Here is a 19,875-nt window from a genome sequence, read left to right on the forward strand (position 1 = left end):
AGTTAGGCAATAGGTTTCGCTTTTGGCACCTATTGGCTTTGTCAATTGTTCTTATAAAACGCTGCCAGCATAGCTAAATAATTTATTTTTAAAACTTTTGATGTGGCAGATTACAACATTTTGTAGACACGCACACCACTCCTGCACACACATACAAAATGTCAAGGCGTCTTTTTTCTTCTTTGTAGTTACCAAACCAAGCTGGATTGTTAACTAAAAAATAAAATAAATGTGCAGAAGAGTTTGCTTTTTTGGTTTAAGTGGGTGAGTGGAAGCATCATGGGGGTAAGAAGCAATAGGGAGAAAGTAATGGGATGGAAGTATCATGGGGTGCGGGTGGAGGGAAGAAACAACACAGAGTGCAGGTGGGGACAATCAACATGGAGGGTACAGGTGTGGGGTCTGGAGACAACACATAGTGAGAGAGAAAAATGGAGCACTGGGAGGAGCAAACAGGTGAAAGTGAGCAACGTGAGTCGGCAGGGGAATAGCATATGGGTGAGAAAGCAACAGAGGAAGTACACAAGGGGAAGCACAACATGGAGGGGGTAAGGAGAAGCACATGGATGACAAAGTGCAATTCAGAGTGCAGGAGCTGAGAAGTACACAACTAAGATAGCTAAAAAAACACATGCACTTCCATGAAGTAATTAACCCAAAAGAAAAAAGTAGTGCTTGAAAAGAAGAGTGGAAGAATATAAGCTAGCCAATGAAAACAGAAGGTAAAGAGGATATGCTCAATGGACGGGACAAACACAAGATTGACAAGCTAAATAGGAAGCAGGCAAATAAGAGTGACAATTAAGACAAACAATGGTAAGCAATGAGGGGGATCCTAGACCCTGTATCCTCTTGGTAAACCCTCAATTTGCCTCACAATGGACAGTGCATGTGATGTTTAGTAGGAAAGACCAAAAAAGGATAATTTAGCAGTTTATCTTTAAAACCTCTGAGGCCAGGAATCGAAAGGCAAATGCGATGGGTAGCAAAAGATGAGTCACGGAGTCGCAGCTGCGATGTCTGGCAACCTCTAAGTGACATCCATGATAAAAGCCTCCAGAAAAAGTATTCTGATGCCCTGGCCAGTTAGTTAAACATAAATCATTCCGAATCCTTAAACAACCCCACACAAGATTTCCATTCCCTGATTCTTCATCCAAAGAATGATGATGCTCTGTGCATCCTTGGTTCTGAGTATGTGGTTGTCTACACTTTGATTTGTGATCCTCATTAATTCAAATAGACTTTCCTTATTTTCCTTTACTACTCTAACCCTCAAAAAATATGGTTTAGGCTATTGCTGTAAAGGTTAATGAGCGTACAACCACACAACTCAACAAAAAAGTTAAGAAGGTGGGAGTATTCTCATCATCAGACAGGAGAACACTCATCAGTGACGTTCACTGTGAAGAGGCATGTTTTTCCATATTATGCATTAACACCAAGTTATTCTCTGGATCTGGTCCAGAAATCTTCAAGAGACTGCAGCTGTGGCACTCTGTTGCAGACGAGCAAAAATGAGCAGGTTTATTAAGGCTATTATAAGTCCACAATTATGAACGCACTTATCACTTCTGTTTCCATTTTTCAAAATCATTTTGTAGTAGATATTTTGGAAGTCAACTAATAGGGTGAAACAAATTGATTGATATCACAAGGCCCGGAAACAATTTGGTAACATTTATTTTACAAAAACACTATATAGTGAAACTTTATTAACACTATCATTTTATAATTAACTAAATGCAATATTTTATTATTCCTAACATTAGGTCTACTATGTCTAGATCTGTGATAACTACCTTGGATTGGATTGAGAAAAATTTCTTTAATACACAAACTATGCTAAAGTCGTCACAGTATTAATAACATGTGCATAATATAGCATTATACATTGTGGTGAGAAGAAGAACACAAAGGGTAGGATCTGTGTCAAAAACTTTTCTATGCATATTCAAGGACTGCCTTTAAAATTGCAAGTTTTATTGCCCCAGACTATTGCTGTGGAAAAATTAGCTAGTTTTCAAACCCTTTAATTTAATTAATCTTAATTTTGGAATGAGCCATGTAAAAGGTACGAAAGTGTTTCAGTCAGAAAGATTTTATCAAAAGACATTTTAATAATTTCAATTCCCTAACATCGTCTTTATCCAATTTGTGCAACCCTTCATTTGAGAAATTTAATAACGCTTGTAGGTGGCTCCAGCCAGCCATTTAAAATACAGTTGAAACTTTCCTACTGTTACACAAACTGAGGGGTGTTTAATCATCTATATTTTTGTATCGCTTTTTAATTTGATATCCATTTCTAATCTTACAAAAGGTATCTTTACACCCCATGCAGAATAAAATAATGCTATGCCTTCTCCTCATTTGCCAACTACAACCTAATGTTGGAATTAATGAAATAAGTAACCTTCACCAAATGCTCTTCCATTCTTATTACTGCTAATTATAGATTTGATTTGCAGGTTCCCACAAGGGGTTGCCAAGGAATCTGCAAGACATTGGCTCAAAAACGTACCCGTCTCAGGCAGCTTTTTGTTTTTCAGAAGTCAATAAACGAGTATTGTTGAGAGAGGTAATCATGAAATTAATTTCAGTAGCGTACAAAACTAGAAGAATATAACAGCAGGGGCCATATAAAAATGTCAGCTAATATTACTAAATAAAAGACACAGACATCTTAATGTGCAGAACGTTTACATCTGCACAAATGTCTATGGGGCATATTACCAAGCGCCTTATCGCCGCTTTAGCGGGAATTTTTCAAGCTAAAGCAACGATAATTTTATCGCCCTATTCCCTAGCTGTCGCTAACACCAGTTAGCGACAGATAATAGGCGATAGCGAGCATTTAGGGGCCCACTATGCATTTCAGCGATAATTATCGCTAATGACAATCAAAGTGGGCTTGCCAAGATCGCTATCCCCTATTACCAACTTTTGGAAATAATCGCGCTAAGCGCGATTATCTCCAAAAGCTAACGCCTGCCTAGAGCAGTTCTTAGCCATGTTATCCAATGGAAGGTGGATAATATGGCTAAGAGCATTGTCACGATAATGCATGAATATCGCTGATTTTACAGCGATATTCATGCATTTCCCACGATTTTTACCGCTTTTGAGATAAACCTTGTAAAAATCGTCGGAGCGCGGCGATATTATTTTACCCGCTAACCAAGCTTAGCGATAATTATCGCTATAGCTTGGTAATATGCCCCTATTTTTGTAAATTTGACCTGCTCCCCCAGCCACTACATATTTTTTGTTCTTTCCTGCTAGAGAATGACACATAATAATTTAGAGAAAACAACAACATCATGCGTGTATTTTATGTCTTTTATTGGACCTAACACAGCTTACCTCTTTGGGACTTCTTAGGTTACCTTAAACCATTTCTACAATCAGGATTTTCTACACTGGATCCTATTGTTACTACATCTTCAGAGCCAAGGGCATTCTTCTCTGTGCCCAGGTAAATTTGCATACTTTGTTGCATCTTCCTTTAATGAAATATTGTTCGGTTAGTAACAAGTAAATAGGATGAATATTGGACCCGTGACCCCTTTATTCCTTTACAGTTACAGAATTTGAGTTGCCTGTCTGTCTGGCACTAGAAGTGTACACTGTGGCATCTGTTCATATCCAAAAGACGCACACCCTTCCTTTCTTTTTCTAGCTGTTTTCAGTAAGTAGCTAGCAATGATCCTTGGTAGGTTTTAGTCACTAAGGGCCCGATGTAGGTAAATCTTTTTTACCACTTCTTAAATACCGATTCATACCGAATCGGTATTTAAGAAGTGGTAAAAAAGAGGAGGGCAGATGTAGGTAATTGTATTTTTACAATTACCGAATTGGAAGGAATCGGTATTTACCGATTCGGTAAATACCGAATCGGTAATGGCCATTGATTCCTATGGGCATTGAAGCCCATAGGAATCAATGGGCATTACCGAATCGGTATTTACCGAATCTGTAAATACCGAATTTTGCAAGGGTGCAGGGGGTGTCACTTTGACACCCTCTGGCACCCCAATTACAGGCATGTGTGCCATGTGGCAAACAGACATGCCCTAAGGGCATGATTGTGTGTCACATGGCACAGGTGTGCATGCACAGATGTGCATGCACACCTGGATTCGGTATTTCACCACCCAATTGGATTGGGTGGTAAAATACCGAATCTAAAAGGCCTGTAGCACTGGAAACAGTGCTACCTACATCAGGAATTTTCCGAATCGAAAAAATTACCGATTCGGTATTTTACAGAATCGGTAAATTTACTGATTCGGTAAATTTACCAATTCTGTAAAATATAGCCCCTACATCTCAATGTCCCATTTACCGGTCGGTAACGGCCGAATTCGGCCGTTACCGACCAGTAATGGCCACCTACATCGGGACCTAAAACTTTGGACTACTAACTTTTCACGAAACACAGTGCAGCAATCAAAGTTGGTGCACAGAGTTTCAAGAAAGGGAACAAGCAACTCTGCGCCATATCTACATACAAAATAAGCTTTGTGCTGGGAAGTAAATCCCAATTCTACACTTTGTCACAGTTAGAGACACTTCTGTGACACAAACCAAGTGCATAGTGTTAACAAATCTGTCCCTATAGGTTTGGTTAAACTGATTTATTTTCTTACTTTCAAAGGAAGAGTTCATCCGTAGTGATGCACTACATCCGGTTTAGAATTAGGTTTGGTCTCTCTTTCAAATATTCAGAGGTACTTTCCTCTTGGTTTATTTCAATTTACCATTTTGACTCCACATTCTTTCTCTGCAAGTTTTTTCTTCCTGCTCCTGCATTCACTCTGCTCTGAGTGTATTTTCTTGCCTGCCCACTCTCTCCTTTTCTTCTTTTGGGAAACACCTTTAAAACTGATCTCATCATTGGTGTAAGGGTACTATTCAGAATAGACCTACCCATAGACTAGCGTGTTTGACTTTTGTCACTATATACATTATTCTAGAATGTGAGGGATGTTTTGGGAAATATGTGGTTGATAATAATTGAGCTCTGCTCTTCACCTTATGTACCGTTCTTCGATATAGTTTGACCATCCATTGTGTGCTGAGTTCGGGAACCAAAGCATTACATTGATTCTAATTGCTTCCAGACTTATTCTGACAATTTGAGGTTGCAATTCCAGCAATAAAACGGTCCCATATTTGGACAAAAATATTATTTGCAGCAGGCTAACAATGACTTGTGGATTGCAAGCTTATATTTTACTACTGGGGCCGATTCCGATCCTGGAAAAATGCTGTACAAATCATGGTATGGAGCGTTTTCCCCATACAACTCGTACTTGTAAGGAGGCCCCTACAACCTAGGAAGTACGATCCGTACAAATAGACGCACTCCATACAAATTGTATAAAAGACCATACAACTCGTATAGACAAGCGATTCCGATTCGGATTGCTCTGTACGCGACGTTCCCATGTATTCCCAGCAGCAGTTTACAACCCGGCAAGTACGATTCGTACAAACGGCACTCCGTACGGCTCTTTTTTTACAAGAGCCAAAAAGTGCCGGAAAAACCTTGTACGCCCCGAAAACAGTACGAGACAGACCCCCCATGTACGCGTCGTACACCCCATGAATACAGGGGTACGGTGTGTATGTACGGTGCGTACGGATGACACGGAAAGTGGGGTACGGTGCGTACATACACGATGAAGGGGTACTGGTCGTGTACGTACCGTACAAGCAGCGTACCCCAAAATCGCCTGTGTACGCACTGTACCCCAAAATCGCCTGTGTACGCACCGTACCTCAAAATCGCCTGTGTACCCACCGTACCCCAAAATCGCATATGTAGGCACCGTACCCCAAAATCGCCTGTGTATGCACCGTACCCCAAAATTGCCTGTGTACCCACCGTACCCCAAAATCGCCTGTGTACGCACCCTACCCCAAAACCGCGGATGTACGCACCATACCCCAAAATCGCGTACGTACGCACCGTACCCCAAAATCGCGTACGTACGGTGCGTACATGCGTGATGTTGGGGTACGCACCATACACACGCCACGCATGTGGGGGGACTCCTGTATGCCTCATACTCCTATACAACCCGTACCCCGGTATGAGTCGTACCCCCAGAACGAATCATACCAGGGTGCGAGGCGTATAGGGGTTCGCTTCATTGCCCGGTACGAGTCATTCCCCATATACAGGCCATTTTCCATACAAATCGTATGCTGACAACCCGGTACGAATCGTACTTGACGGGTTGGACAGCCTTTTTACAAATTGTATGGTCTTTTTTACAAGTCCGTGTCGTACAGCTTTTCCCGATCCGATTTGTAATGATCGGGCTGATCTGTATGTATTTTTCCCGTACGAATCGTACTACACGGGTTGGAAGGGACTTTTACAATTTGTATGAAAAAAAAACAAATCCTATTTGTATGGAAAATAAAAATCAAGGATCAGAATCGTCCCCTCTGTGTTACATACAGTAAGAAATGTAGTAATGTGAACACATTTCCTGTCAATCTGGGAGCAACTTTTTGTGGCGCTGGCTTTCACGATAAATATAATTTAGGTCAATGAGCGGCAACTGTTTGTGGTACTGTGTTGTCGTGATAAATGTAGCATTTAAATTGTTGAATATAAAAACACTTTAGGGTGTTGTCATAAGAAGATTTAGTCATCTATGTTGAACCTATGAGTTGTGAGGTGCTCTTCGGATTCATTTGGTGGAATCTCTAAATGATCCATAACTAATACAACACAGACAAGATCACCCGATAAGCTAGACCTTCCCTACTGGCATTTATGTCTGGCCTAAGTCTGAATCCCTGAAGGCCAACACAGGTACTAAGCACTATTAACTCAGTAATAATGAGGATATTGCACATTTACACCAGTGGAATTTTGGTTTATTCACCGAAAACCTAATGTATCAATTGGTTTTGTTGTGTAACCCGTTGATATGTACAATCATAATCTTTACAATGGCAAAAAATGTTGATCCACTGTACAAAAAATACACGGCCATTCGCAAATCTCTTTGCAAGTAGCAATGTACACTTGTTACTAAGAACACAAAGAAAGAACGCAAAGAAAAGAGAACACAACAGCAATTGCAGTTGCAAATCATTGAATGCATACCGACACCTGAAAAGGAGTGATTTCCACTTGTTGGTGGGAGCAGACTGCACTTCGTAAGACAGTAGCATGTTCTCCTCAATGCCAATAAAAGAATGCCGATTTTATCTTTTGATCATATTGCAGCCCCTTTTTTGGAGATAGGGGCTGGAATAAAAAAGTAAGCATTCTGCAAATATGAGAGCGGGGTGACGACCTGATATCACTCAAAAGTCTCCAGCCCACCATTTGCAACTTTGTCATTAGGATCCTCAAACTGAATCCTGTCTCATTAATATTAATGGTGAAGGAGTCTGTGAATCAGACCAAATGCAAATATGTGCTCCAACATAGTAGTAGAGCAGTGGCAACGCAAAGTTAAGGTCAGTCATGGAGTTGCGAAAATACAGAGTGTCAGCTATACAACCTTATACACATCAGCCTCTAAGATTCAAACTGCAGTTAGTGAGGCAATGACTGGACCATCTGGTGCAAAGATAGAATTAAGTAATATTTCTCAGCCATATCTTAAATACACACTCTGACTTCAAAGATTTTCTACCTATCTCCAGATTTGTTCAAATGCAATCTTTGTTGATTAAGGATTCATATATAAGATGTCTGGTACATTTCTAGGTAATTGCATGTTGTACATAAAAAGTGACCTCTCTGGTTTCCACAATGCCTGTTGGTGAATTTGTACCAGTGCGACCAAATTGGGTCCTGATCATTAAAGTTATCAACTTTCGGCTAATAACACTGGGACTATGAGTAAATTCTCAGTTAATGAATAAAAATTCTAAATAGCCTGCCAATCTTTTCATCTTGGGATACATTTTACAACTAGAACTTGGACATTTATATGACAAAGCACACTATTCTCTCTCGCAAGTCAGCACAGTATGTTTTGTCAGCCTCATTACACCTTACATTTCAGGTAAAAGCCTGAAAATTAATTGACTGCATCTCAGTGTTCACTGCCGAGGGTTTACATGTCTCTAACATTTATAGTCTTGTTCTCACAATGTTCTTCCCCAACTTCAGCTCTCACTTTAAATCATTTAAATGCTTATTTTATCCTTTACTCTTAAACTTCTCAGAAATGTATGAATTCCTGGTATCTGTTACAGCTAAAATTATTATGCTCATTTATAGCGTGCCAGGAGGCCAGTCAGCCCACCCAGATAGGAGATGCTCTGGCCTCTGCTTCTCTGGGAGAAGACAGAAAACCATCATTAGAGATCCCCTTTGACCCCCTGCCCCCAAATATTTCAAGATTTGTTTTTGAGTCCATCTTTTATGGTACTTGCATTTGTGCTGAATAAAAAATTCCCTTGATTTATTGATTGAGCCTATTCATACTGAAGACACGCCCTATAATGTGACATGCTGTGATGTCACTTCCTGATATGCTATGTTCCGCTTTCTTATGACTGAGAGGAAATGTATACATATATTTTCCTGTAATATCACAGACATTGAGGGGCAGATTTATCAAACTTTCACATAGCACAGCAAGCCACCTTGCTGCACTACGTGGATGGGAAAGGGCAATAATGTGACATATATAACGTTATATGGCACATGCCTGTCCTTTTCTTGCATTGGCGCCCTTTTGGCTGACTACAAGTGTATCTCCATTGTAGGCAGGATTGGTTTTGTGCAGGAAGGGGCACTCATATTGTAATGATTTTAATTAATCGAACAATAGAGTTTACTACTACTTGAACTGAATTTTTTTAAGGGATTAAACAATATATAAAGTAATCAGTTTGGCACAGTGCTCAAAATTGCACATTTTAAACCATACACTTTTGTATACACAAGTGATGAGTGCTACTTTGTATAAAAAAAGATAGAAAATTGATGTCGCTTTCCAACAATCAATCAATAGTTCTCATTATTCCACTTGAGATTCTTGACATTTCAACCATAAAGTCTATTCGTTCTTGATTCATTATCAGGATAATACCATATAGTCATGAGCATCGGTGTAGAGATGTAGGAAGTATAAGTTTGTGCTTCGTGCAAAAAAATCCCTATTGTACGGTTGTATCAGGGAAAGGAGTTCCTGAAAAAATTCTCTGCAGGCAGTTTCAGTACATGAAAATGCTGACTGAATCAAGAAAAAAGTTATATATCCAAAAATGTCAATGTAATCTGGTGACATTGCGAACTGCTTTATTCCAGATTCAGTTGGCTGAACCATTACTGTCTGTGGGAACATGAATAGTCTTATTTTGTGGGTGACAAAGAACGTTCTGAGTGGGTCTCTTCCCCAATTATGAACTGTTACCTTTAGATACTAATAAGTTGTGTTTTTATCTTATTCTATTAGCCCGTAGAGAAATCTGTAAATGTTGGATTAAATGTACCCCCGACCTTTTTGGATTGGGTAAATGCGATTAAATATGTAATGAAATGGAACATAGCTACAGAAAAGATAAGAGCAATAAGAGGGCCTTTTGTGCATCATGTATAGGTTGGCTGGATAATCTCTAAATTATACTGAGGGTATGTAAGTCCAATGATTATGTCTCTACATGGAATTACTTCACCACTCGGGTCAGTTCCTGGGCCTGTATGTAGAAGAACAGAACAGACCAACTTCGAGAGGTTCTGTGTAAAGTGCAAACCATTAAGATCATAGTTCTCTTGCTGGTGCTAACAAGAAGGGGGGCAGTAGAGAAAATCAATATAGCTCAGAAAGATCTAATGGCGTATGAGAACAAAAAAAAACAACATATCCCTAGTGCCAAAACTGCACACTTTAGGTCACAGCTCGATCTAGCCAAACACACTGTTTAAAATCATCAAACAGCAAGATGGCCAATCAACAAATGAACATTCATCACCGAAGGACTTAACTCCTAGTAGTGAGTTTTCCGCCCACTTCATTGAAAAGATAAGAAATATCGAACTAGAGTTACTTCGAATCTCTCCCAATTTGTACAATTTGTTCCAGTCCTCCGCCTCTACGCTACCCTCCCCTTTTTACGGCTCTATCTATTACTCTCCAAAAAATCAAGCCTCATGGAACACCTTTGTACTCCCAGACAATGTTGAGCTATTCAAAACTATAACTTCATTAAAACCATCTAATCATTTTAATCATTCACTACCCTCCAAATTCTTCAAAGAACTTATGCCCCCTGTGCTCCCACTTTGGGCTAAAATTGTTAATGAATCTCTCCTGCAAGGACTGATTCCTGACTGCCTCAAGATGGGCCAAGTCACCCCATCCCAAAATAGTGAAATGCTGACTTAATGTACTCTAATAATTTCAGACCTATCTCCAACATGATGACTTTAGCAAAAATTCTTGAGAAACGCATGCACACACAACTATGCAACCACATAGAACAATTCCAACTCCTCGACCAATTTCAATCAGGCTTCAGATCAGGACCCAGTACTGAAATGGCCCTGACTCACATCGTGGACGACGCACTGAGACTATTGTACCAAAATGAAAGTTGCCTTCTAATACTCCTTGATCTTTCCATGGCGTTCGACATAGTCAAACATGACAACTTGATTGATTTCTTGAAAAAGGGATGGGCTTATCAGGCCCAGTCCTAAATGCCATCATTCCAACAGAATAGAACTTAGAGAATTAAAGTCCATCATTCCCTTTCTCACATTACCCAGGTCTCAATTTGAGTGCCTCAAGGATCAACCTTATCTCCCACGCTTTTCAACCTATTCATGGAACCGCTCTTCGAAATTCTGAAACTCTCGAACATACACCACCACATGTACGCAGATGATACCCAACTGTACATGAACATTTCTACAGCATTGGACATCAAAAGTCTTAACTCAGCCCTTGTGAACACCGGTTAACTCAAAATCACCTTATGTTAAATACTATGATAACCGAATATCTCCTGATTTCTCCACAAAATCATCCTACACCCATCCAGGACTGTCTCAAACAACTAACGGCCTTCAGTTGCACCCCACAAGTTGTGGACTCTACTAGGCCATTAGGCATAACTTTGGACAAACACCTTAATATGCAAGACCACATCAGTGCAACAATTAGAGGTGCTAATCACCAACTCAACACGTTAAGAAAAAGCTAACCCTTCATATGTCCTGATGACATGAAACTTCAAGTCCAGTCCCTAGCTATCTCCCGTTTAGACTACGGCATTGCGACCCTAGCTAGACTTCCCAAAAACAAAGTGGCCTCTTTAAAGGATACTTTAAACTCTGCTGCCAAACTCCTTACAGGCTCATGAAGATGTGAACAAATCACTCCAAACCTAATTCAACTCAATTGTCTCCCTTTCAAAGCAAGAATTAGTCTCAAGATAGCCTGCCTAACACAAAAGCATTTCATTACAACACCCCAGTTTACCTGGCAAAAAACTTGAACTATCCGGCCTGAATCGAACCCTTAGAAGTTCTAATAACCTACTGCTAAAATCACAAAAATTAAAGAAGGAAAGAACTTATAACTGTGCCTTCTCTGGTCCCTCTCCAAAAACTTGGAACGCTCTCCCTACTAAAATCAGATCCAACCCCTCGACTGCCACATTCAAAAGAGAAGTCAAAGGGTTGCTCCTGAACAGTTACCTGGGGTAATAGTCATGTAGTCAATGAGTTGCAGTTCTGTTTTTTTTTTTTTTACGCTCAATGATACTCTTGTAATGTTTTGTATTTTCTCTTTCTCATGTTACTGTTCCCCTGCCTATCGACATGTATTAATGTACTACCTTTACTTGCTTTATCTTACATACTGTTTGTACAGCACTCTGATACCCTTTTGAGTTCATGCGCGTGCTTTATAAAACCATTCAAATAATAAATAAAAAATATAAAACATGTGCCAACATATTTTGTGGCAGTTCACAATAAATTCAGCACAGGCACATTATCGCATATTACTATTTTCGATTTTTGTTATTTGTGCAATACTTCTTTCAACATTGTCAAATAAAATGCAAACAGTAACACATGACAAACTCTTATGGGCTTTATATATACTGTTAATGAATGGAAGTTAAGCTATATAAAAGAAAGACATGGAAAATAAATGCTACTCCATTTATATTTTAACTTTCACGCCTTTGTGTCTGACTCAAACAATGTTTTTCTTGACCAGCGCTAAACAAAAATTATCATTTCATTTGTTCCCTTGCCCTTTTGCAATAATTTAGAGTGTTTATCGCTGTTTCTAGCTTGCATTTTAGTGTTTTGTTATAAAGTATCCTATTTGTTCAGCACACTGTCATTCATTGTTACCGAATGAAAAATAAATTTACCATCAGATTTGGGACTATATTTCTGAGTCGTGCACCCCTTAAATGTGCGTGATGCGGAGGAGGAGCTTGGCGGGCATCCGTGATGGCCGCGTGAGCACAGCGCTCTCCGGACCCCCGCCACTCCCGGCATGATATCCTGAACATATCCTGATTTCTCACAAGGATTAATGGGGAGGAACCCGGGCTGATCTTAATATTGTTTTTGGATTTTGAATTGGGCAAGGGGCACCGAAGCTACATCGACTCAAACTTTCGGGGCCCGCCTTGGTGGCGCGCCCGGGTCTTGGTGGGGCTCTGTTGCCGTGTCGGAGTTGAACAACAGCGGCAGGGGGACTCGACTCATGGGTCCCCCTCTTCACTTTCGGTTTCGATTCTGACTCAGGCTATGTCTTCCAACGGAGGTGTCTGGCCGGTACTGAGTCCAGCGGCGCGAGATTGCAGTTGAGCCTTTTGTCTGCTTCGTGTCCCTCTGGGCCGGTTCGCACCTCCTCTTGCCCTCGCTGCTGACTTCTGGCTCCGGCGCCCTGTCTTCCTGTGGCCATTTTCACCAGGTCGCGTGGGTCCCGTGGGGACGCGGTCTCCGATATGACTGGCAGGGGGGGACCAGGAGCGGCGGAAGACCAAGACGCCCCTTCGCGGGGGCCCGGTCCAGTCTAATATCATGGACCGGTACACACAGTCGAAGGTGTCCCCCGGTGCCGCCTTGTCTGGCCAGAGTGCAGTGGGGCACCCTTCGGAGGCTTCGGCGGAGCCGTCCCTGCAGGACATCATGGGCGCCATCTCAGGTATGAGAGAAACCATCGGCCAACAGTATGAAGCTCTGGCCCACAAAATTGATACTGTGGCTATTGATGTGAACCTGATTCGGGCCGACTTATCTAAAACCAATGAGAAGGTGAAGTCATTGGACCTCAAGTCATCTAGCCTCACGGCCGACGTCTCGGAGATACAGACGGAGATCGGAAACCTCAGAAAGGTGAACGATTTCATGACTCAGCGCTTGGAGGATTTTGAAAACAGGGCACGGCGTTGTAATGTCCGTGTTATTGGTGTCCCGGAAAATCCTGATCCGCATTCTGTTGATCTCCTGGTTGAGGACTTGATACAAAACTACCTTTCTCCATCCGGATTGAGCAAATTCTTTGCGGTGGAACGTGCCCATCGTGTTCCCGGTGGCCAGGGCAAGCCGGGCGCCCCGCCGAGGCCCATTGTCGCAAAACTTTTTTACTATAGGGACCGAGACGCTATCCTGCAGGCCTCGAGAGCTAAGGGCCCGGTGGCCTTCGAAAATGCCACGGTGAACTTTTATCCGGACTTCTCACAGCTGGTGCAGAGGCAGCGAATGGGCTTCCGTGGAGTCAAGAAGCGACTTCGGGACCTGGGTCTGCGATACGCCATGCTTTTTCCTACCAGGCTGCGAGTGGAGTACAATGAACGGACCCTTTTCTTTGATCGACCTGATTCGGTAAATGACTGGCTGGACTCTCTGCCGGACCGGCCTAATTTCGCTGATCCCACCGAGCACCCGGGTGGTGCCGAGGGTGGCGTGGAGAGTTGAACTTATCTGGGCCCCGGTTTCCGTATTATGTAATTTCTTCCTGGGTTCTGTACTTGAGTGATTTGTTTTCTGTGTACTCTCTTCTCCCCTTATTTCTGTCAGGGTGGCGGGTAGGACAGGGCCTTTTCCTCCTCTGGGGTCTTTTTGTAGAATGGGGGTTTTTGGGCGACAGGCACACTGCATGTTGGGGTGGCTTTTTTGTCTACTGCAGGGGTGCAGGGCGGGGGGTGTTTCCTGGGGTGTTGGGGGGGGGGGGGGTTGTTGGGGCGTTTGTAGTTTGTGTTTTGTTTTTTCAAGGCGATTCTATTTTGCTATTTGTACTTTCAGTGTCATGCTCATTGGGGGGTGGTTTCTGCATTACTTCGTGGGATGGGGGGTAGCGGGTTGAGGTTTATTTCATGGAATGTCAATGGTCTAGGGGATCGTATAAAGCGAGGCGTGGTGTTGCGATGCCTGCGACGTTTGTCTCCCGATATTGTCTTTCTGCAGGAGACACACCTAGTGGGCAATACTTGTCGTGCGATGAATAGGTGGGGCTATCGTCTTGTTGCGCACTCAGGGTTTACAACGGGTTCTAAGGGGGTGGGCATCCTTGTCCGGGCTTCTCTTCCCCTTGCGATAGATGATGTGATCCTCGATGATCGGGGGTGCTATGCCGTCCTCGTGGGACGATATGAGGGCAAGACCCTTTCCCTGTTCGCCGTCTATGTGCCCCCTGGCCTGCAGACCTCTACCTTCTCTGATTTGGGCCGAGTTTTGTTGGGACTCCCTGATGGTGCTCTTTTCATGGCTGGTGACTTTAATTCTGTTCTCTCTGGTCTGAGTGATCGTTACCCCCCTAGGGATATTCCTTCGACCCATTTATGGCTGGGTGGCTTTTTGGATACCTTTGGTTTGGTGGACTGCTGGAGACTTATGCACCCCACTCAACTTCAGTATACTTTCCACTCTGGGGTCCATGGGAGTTTGTCTAGATTAGATTACTTCCTCATGCCAGCTGAACAGTCGTCGGCTGTCCGGGAGATTAGGCACCTCCCCCGGGGCATCTCGGACCATTCTCCACTCTGGCTCTGTTTTGATGTGGGGGTGGAGGCGGTGGGCCGGGTGGCTCCTATCAACCCTTGGTACCTGGCCTCCCCTGAGACCCGTGGTCAATTGATTACGTCCCTGGACAATTACTTTCTGGATAACGAGGGGTCTGTCTCTTCTGCTGTGTCCCTATGGGAGGCTTTTAAGACAGTAATTCGTGGGCAGGCTCTGTCCCTTATTGCTGAAACCAAAAAGGCGAGGAATCGGGAGGTGGTGGATCTTGAGATGGAAATACTTGATATGGAAGCTGACTTGGAATCGGGTGTCACTCGTGCCAAACTCCATGCCCTGGGTCTGAAGCAATTTGCCTATAAGTCTCTGGTCACAGATGCGGCCAAAATGATGTTTAGGGAGCAACAGGGTCGTCTGTATGATGTTGGGGACAAAGCGGGTAAGTTACTTGCCTGGTTGGACAAGAAAGAGAGGGCGAATCGAGTGGTGCCTGTGATTCAGACTTTGAATGGTGTGCGGGTGACGGACCCGGTTGGAATAGTGGAATGTTTTGCGGACTACTTTCGTGCGGTTTACTCCCCAGTGTCGGTAAGGGATGAAGACGACTCTCGCCTCTTGCTGCGCGACATAGCTTTGCCCCGCCTCTCCGACTTGGAGCGGTCCTCCATGGAGGCCCCGTTCTCTACGGACGAAATCGCGACTGCTATTCGCTCTCTCCGTTCGGGCAAGGCTTTGGGCCCGAACGGTTTGCCAATCGAGTTATACAAACTGCGCCCTGATCGGATTGCGCCCTATCTTCGAACAATGTTTTCGGAGTCCCGTGAGCGGGGTGCTCTCCCTTATGACCAGCGTCTGGCCACGATTGTGGTAATTCCTAAAGATGGTAAGCCCCGGGATCTTTGTTCATCATATAGACCCATCTCCCTGTTAAATGTCGAGCCTAAGATTCTTGCCAAGGTCCTGGCTACTCGCCTCCTAACGGTCATTAGTGACTTGATTCATCCGGACCAATCCGGTTTTATCCCGCACCGTAACACAGCTCTTAATCTGCGTCGCCTTCATGGAGCCATCGCGAGGGCGGGGCTTCTGACGGAGCCGGCCATTTTGGCTTCTTTGGATGCCTCGATGGCCTTCGACACGATAGAGTGGCCCTACCTTTGGGCGGCTCTTGAGAAGTTTGGTTTTGGCCCGGGGTTCATCGGGTGGGTGAAGCTGCTGTATACCGACCCCCTGGCACAGGTCGTGGTTAACGGTCGAGTGTCGGCTCCCTTTCCCCTTGGTAGGGGGACCAGACAGGGGTGCCCCTTGTCTCCACTACTTTTTGCTCTCGCGTTAGAGCCGCTAGCTGCGTGGATTCGCTGGGAACCTTCTCTCAAGGGTATACGTTGGTCCCCAGATTTTGAGGACCGTGTTTCGCTTTATGCGGATGACATTCTTCTTTATCTTACTTCCCCTCGTAAATCTTTGAATGTCCTGTTTGACGTTCTCGCCTCGTTTGGTAAGAATTCTGGTTTGATTATAAACTGGGCTAAATCCTGCGTCTATGCTATTTCGGGTGATCTGCCCCCGTTGCCGAATAGATTTCCCATCCAGGTTGTTCAGTCCGGTTTCAAATACTTGGTTTTTTTATAACATTGGATTCGTCGCTCAGATTTGAACGTAATCTCCTTCCCCCGCTTCATAGATTGAGGCTGGACGTGGCTCGCTGGCGTAAATTACCCTTGTCGCCGCTGGGCAGGGCCGCCCTTTTCAAGACGATGTCCTTGCCGCGATTCCTTTACGCGCTCCAGAATTGCTATGACGACATCCCCGCTACTTATTTCCGAGAGGTCGAGAGTCTACAAAGGCAACTGATTTGGGACGGGCGCCCACGTATTGCACTTGCGAAGCTCACCATCCCTTGGTATGACGGGGGCATAGCACTTCCTGATATCAGGAGATATTATTGGGCTACGCAACTGTCTGCCATTAACCATTCGATGTATTCCCCGGGTCCGGATCCGGCCTTTGAAATGGACAGACTCCAGCTACCAAGTGGTGACTTTAATAGAGCGCTTTACTCTAGGTCGTCTGGGCTCCACCTTACGGGACCGACTAGAATCGCGGTTCGTGTGTGGCGCGCTGCGAATGTGAGCTTAGGGTGGGATGAACGATTGACGCTGGCGACTCCGCTTTTCGCGTCTGAGCTTTTGGGATATCTGTGGACAACGAAGGGGTTTGACCGCTGGGACATGATTGGGATCTGTAGAGTGGGTGACGTGTGTGCGAATGGAACGGTGAAGTCCTTCGAGGCCCTTTGGAATGATTATGACCTGAGTGATAGGGAATTTTTTAGATATTTACAGGTCCGTCATGCCCTCACTGCTGTTCTGCCTTCCGGTACCGCTGTCCCCGAGTCCTCCCCCCTCGAAGATCGTATCCTGGACGGTCATATCCCTGATAGCACTATCTCCTTGATTTATAAGAAGCTTATTCACAATCGCACGGACTTGCTCGTTCGACTTCGGGAGGCATGGGTCGGCGACGGGCTGGAATTGGATGACGAGGATTGGCAATTGGCGCTATCTTCTCCGAAAGAGGTCGCCATTCCGGCCCGTCTCCGCCTTGTTCAGCTCAAGATCCTCCACCGGGTGTATGTTACTGGTCCTCGTTTGGTTGTGATGGGTTTTTCCCCGGATGGCCTCTGCAAGCGTGGGTGTGGGATGAGTGCCACGTTTCTTCACATTCTTTGGGAGTGTCCGAGGGTGGCTGCCTATTGGACCGGGGTACTTGCGGTGATGGCTGCTGTGACTGGAATTGCCCTGGTGCCGGAGGCAAGGAGATGTTTGTTGAATGTTTGGGAACCTACCGATTGTTCTGTGGCCCAAACCAGGTGGGCGACCCTGGGGTATATGGTGGCGAAACGGGACATAGCGCAACTTTGGGGCTCGCACAGGCCCCCCACTGTCTCCGTGTGGGAAGACAACATGGACTGGTCTATGTTCTGCGAAAAGACTGTCTACACAGCCAGGGGCAGACCTAGGGCATGGACGCAGATCTGGTGTCAGTGGAATGCCTATCGCGGGGATATTTGTGCTCCTCCCCTGGTGGAGGCCCCTGATGTTCCCTTGTCACCCTAGGTTGGCGTTCCTGAACTTTTGTATACTGTCCTTTGGTTTGATGTATTTGTGCTCCTCCCCTGGTGGAGGCCCCTGATATTCCCTTGTCACCCTAGATTGGCGTTCCTGAACTTTTGTATATTGTCCTTTGGTTTGATTGACCTCCCCGCTGTCCCCCCGCCTTGACTTAGCCTACTGATTGTGACTTTGTATTCCTGCTTAGTGACGTTTCCCCCCCCTCCAGGGCTAACTCTCTGTGTATAACTCCTTCGCCTTGTTTTTGTTGTTTGTTGTTTTTGGTGTGTTTTAAAATAAGAAAAATGTCTTATCCTGTTCCATATTGTGGGCGACATTTTCTATCCGGATTGTGCCTGACCGCCAGAGTGGCGACCACTGTTTTATACCGTGTTATGCTCCGATCTTAGCGGCCAGCCCGTGTGGTTGTAGGCCCATCTCTGTACACATGATTTTGTTGCTCAATAAAAGTTTTTAACCAAAAAAAATAAAATAAAATAAAAAATCAAAAAAAATGTGCGTGATGCAGTTGCTTGACACAAAATTATGGGGCCCAAGCAGAATTTAGTGGGGGCCTGAGTCTTCCATATTTCACGGATACCCATTGGTCTTTGGATAACTGTGGAGCCCACTCAGGATTCAGGACCATGCACTCTGCACAGCTGCCAAAGCCTGCATTATGCCTCTGGTGCAATACATGAAGCCTGAAATCAGCCAACTGGATGGTGAATTTATCAACTTCCGCAGATAAAATGTCAGCCTTGTTCTGGTGCCCTCACCTGAGAGGTAATCAAAGGGGGCTAATAAAAAAGGTAACTGTACACATGAGTAAATCTACATGTGTAAAGTTGTTCTTACACTTTTGAGTAAATGTACTACTCCATGCTAATCACGACTTAAGAGTGCAAAGCTCCTCAAAAGCATTGATTTACATGTCCACACCACTTGAAATAGGGAGGTGGAGTCAGTAAAAACATCAAATATAACCATGACATTACTACTATTGACTTTACAACCGCATTTTATGTTCCACACAGTTGACAGAGACCTATGCGATGGAGCTGACGTCTCCCCATGGTGCAGTACAAGGAAATAGTTTCTATGTTATTTAAAGTGTAAAAAGAAAAATTTAAACAAATTGTATGTCAAATGTTAATGTCGATGTCAAATAATTGTATACATGTTTTTAAATGTAGAATGCTTTTTCAAATCTTACTGCAATATTAAGTAAGGGCCTCCTTTACATGAGGCTTGTGCTGCCGGATTGTCACTTTTAATGATGCTCGGGTGGAGGAGGCTTCTCAATCATATCTACGAGGCCACGTAAAGACACCCTGCTTGGCTTTTCTTGGTCCTGTAGCTATGGTGTGAGGCAATGCATTTCAAGTCACTGCATTGCCTCACACTGCGATGGGGCAGCTGCTATGGGTGTTACGATGGGTGTTCCCATGCAACACCCATGACATTTGACATATTCTCAGATTTACGCCTGGGAGCCTGTAAACCTGGAAATGTGTCAAAAGACATGAGCGTTGTTTTTGTGAAGTAAGGTGTCCCTTTCCCTACTATAACAACCTGATTTCAACGTAGACACCCTTGCACCATGCTGCAAGGGTTGCTGCATTGGCGCTAGACAGCCATTTGTGTGCTAGCACACTAGAAGAGGACAGGAATGGACAGTATCTCACAGATACCGCGCATTCCTGCCCTTTTAATGTAGGGCAGGGGTCTCCAAACCGGTCCTGGAGGGCCGGATCCATGCCAGATTTTGTGCATATCCCC

General features: G+C 44.1%; 1 protein-coding gene across 1 annotated transcript in view; it reads right to left on the reverse strand.

Moving 5' to 3' along the window:
* NALCN (sodium leak channel, non-selective) overlaps positions 1-19,875 on the reverse strand; it is a 3,094,418-nt gene that overhangs the window by 2,273,466 nt on the left and 801,077 nt on the right. The gene's annotated exons all lie outside the window — the stretch shown is intronic.

Source organism: Lissotriton helveticus, chromosome 8 (assembly GCF_964261635.1).
Source record: "Lissotriton helveticus chromosome 8, aLisHel1.1, whole genome shotgun sequence".
Taxonomy (NCBI): Eukaryota; Metazoa; Chordata; class Amphibia; order Caudata; family Salamandridae; genus Lissotriton; species Lissotriton helveticus.